Below are 3098 nucleotides of genomic sequence, written 5' to 3' on the forward strand. Positions count from 1 at the left end.
TCGTCGGTAAAGAAACAAACAGCACCCGGCCCAGACAAGGTCAGACCTGAACACCTGAAGAACCTGCCGTCAGTACTCATCAATACACTGGCTCGGCTCTTCACTCGCTACCTGTCTGAATGCAAGGTTCCATCTCAATGGAAAACCAGCAGGACCGTACTACTGTTCAAGAAGGGAGACATCCATGACATTGGCAACTATCGCCCGATCTGCCTATTGTCTGTCATCTACAAGTTGTTCACTCGAGTCATCCTGAATAGGATTGGCAGAACACTAGATGAAGGACAACCATGTGAGCAAGCAGGGTTCCGCAAAGGATTCAGCACCATCGACCATATCCACACGATAACCAAACTCATTGAGGTTTCTCGGGAGTTCAAGATGCCGCTCTGCTTAACGTTCATTGATTTAAAGAAGGCCTTTGATTCTGTTGAGACGGAAGCGGTCATTGAAGCCCTAGCCAATCAGGGCATACAAGCCCAATACATCAGGATCCTCCATGAGCTGTATTGCGGATTCACTACCAGGATCTCACCATTCTACAAAGAAGTGATCGTTGATGTCAAGAGAGGGGTGCGGCAGGGTGATACCATTTCACCAAAACTCTTCAGTGCCACCCTCGAGAACATCATGCGACGACTGGAATGGGAAGGAATGGGAGTGAAGATAGATGGTCGGCAACTACACCACCTCCGCTTTGCTGATGACATTGTTTTAATAACACCAAACATCAGCCAAGCGGCACAAATGCTGGCCGACTTTGACCGTGAGTGTGGAAAGGTAGGACTACAGCTGAATCTTACGAAGACAATGTTTATGAGAAATAGCCTTGTTCCTGACTCCCCATTCGCTCTCAATGGAACGACCATCTCCGAATGCAACAGCTATGTGTACCTAGGTCGAGAGGTCAACATGACAAATGACCTGGCACCCGAGCTGCGCAGGAGGAAGAGAGCGGCTTGGAACGCCTTCAAGAACGTCGAAGAAATAGCTAAGAGGACGAAGAACCTCCGGCTCCGGGCACATCTCTTTGATTCCACTGTTCTTCCTGCATTAACATATGCCTCAGAGACCTGGGCCCTACGCAAACAAGATGAGAACGCCATTCAGGTCTCCCAAAGAAGAATAGAAAGAGCTATGCTTGGAATATCACGTTTCACTCAAATGAGAGAACGAATCCGGAGTTCTGACATCCGTCGACGATCAAGGATCAGGGACGCTGTCTCATTTGCCAAGGTGTCGAAAATCAGATGGGCTGGTCACGTAATGAGATTTAAAGACGACCGTTGGACTAGAGCTGTTACTGATTGGATTCCACGGGATGTCAAGAGACCGCGTGGCCGCCCACCTACCAGATGGTCAGACTTCTTTGTCAAGGTCATGAACGATCGGTTTGAGGCCCTCCATGTTCCTGGAGCGAAGAGATGCCATTGGGCTACACTAGCACGCGACAGGGACAAATGGAGACGTTACTGGCGCCCGCTCGAGCAAATCGACGACTAACGGGAAGTTAAGTGATTAAGTGATTAATTAAAAAAAAGTAATGTGGAGTTCATGTTCAATTCAATTAATTTAACCAGAGACTGAATAAATAGCAGTACTCCTACATTAAATTTTAAAAAAAGAAAAAAAGAATAATGGGATGACCGGGGTGGAGGGATGCATTTCTGGGTTATCAGGTTTGCTTGGGTTTTATCTGCCTTCCTTATAAGAGGAAGGAAATGCCTCAGAAGTTAGCATTTACATCTTTGTGAGTTCTTGTCATTCTTGCATTAGTCACACAGGCCATTACTAGGGCAAAGTTATGCCACATTGGCATATCAGAGGGCAGAGAAGTGAGAGAACATTATTTTTTGTATTCTTGCCAGGTCCCTGAAAAAGCAATTGAATCTCAAAAATGGGAATAAGAATACAAATGAAGGCAAAATAGAGACAGCCCCTCCCCCTCCATCCCCACCTCCCTAAGCCATTCTGATTTCTTTTTTTTTTTTAAACTTTAATTTATTTTTTGCTTTTGGGTCACACCTGGCGATGCTCAGGGGTTACTCCTGGTTCTGCACTCAGGAATTACTCCTGGCGGTGCTCAGGGGACCATATGGGATGCTGGGAATCGAACCTGGGTTGGCTGCGTGCAAGGCAAACGCCCTACCCGCTGTGCTATCACTCCAGCCCCACCATTCTAATTTCTTATTATAAAGCTTTGATTAGTGCTCTGCTAGGTCTCTGTGCTGCCTGCCACAATGAACTTCCTCAAGGGTTTCCTGCCACCCAATGTGGCTGAAGGACTCTGGCAGCAGCAACCAATATCCAAGCTGTGCTGAACAGGCAGGACTTCAGCACTGGTACTCTTCAAAACGCCATGCCAAGTACCTCCTGTCTTGGTTAGATAGTTCTGGATTAGAATTCTCCCTGGGGTACCCCAGCATTAGTTTGCATGTGGTATCCAGGGCCCTCAATGCCTAGCCAAGAGATCATTTATATATCACAGTGAATGCCAAATTTGGAGAGGAATCTAAAGAATCTGTTTCTGTTGAAGAAGAGGAAGATAGTGATGAAGATTGTTGAGCCTGTTGCTGGATTTGGATTTGTACCTGGAGACTGTGTGTGAGTAGTGATGCAGGGAGTGACTGCCTGGTTCTGCGTCCATGTCCTGAATGTGAAGATTCAGTGATCGTGATGGAGAAGAATATGCTATGGCAGCATGTAAACACAGCCAAAGGGATAGCCCTTCATTTTATACCTATAAAGGATTATCCCATTGAACAACAAAGGCTGAGTCACCCTGGAGCAATTAGCCAAGATGCTTTCTTAGTCTCTGAGCAACTGGCGTAACATGGCTGGCGTCCAGACAGAAGATCCATAGCAAGAGTATGAAGATGGAATGTGAGGTTGTCTCTGTACAGCCTCAAAAACCTTCCTCTGCACGACATGTTTAACAGAACCAATATTTCTGCATGCTTTCACATACCCCATTATATCTTCCTTCTCCTTGATAGGGCACAAAATGGCCTGGCAATCCTCATTATCACTTATCACTTATCACTTAACTTCCCGTTAGTCGTCGATTTGCTCGAGCGGGCGCCAGTAACGTCTCCATT

At 46.4% G+C, this 3098-nt stretch overlaps 1 pseudogene; it reads left to right on the plus strand.

Annotated features, from left to right (window-relative positions):
- Nucleotides 1-2240: 2240 nt before the first annotated feature.
- Nucleotides 2241-2887, plus strand: LOC130032882 (methylosome subunit pICln-like; annotated as a pseudogene).
- Nucleotides 2888-3098: the final 211 nt, after the last annotated feature.

The sequence above is a fragment of the Sorex fumeus genome, unplaced genomic scaffold (assembly GCF_029834395.1).
Source record: "Sorex fumeus unplaced genomic scaffold, SorFum_2.1 ptg000051l, whole genome shotgun sequence".
In the NCBI taxonomy this organism is placed as follows: domain Eukaryota; kingdom Metazoa; phylum Chordata; class Mammalia; order Eulipotyphla; family Soricidae; genus Sorex; species Sorex fumeus.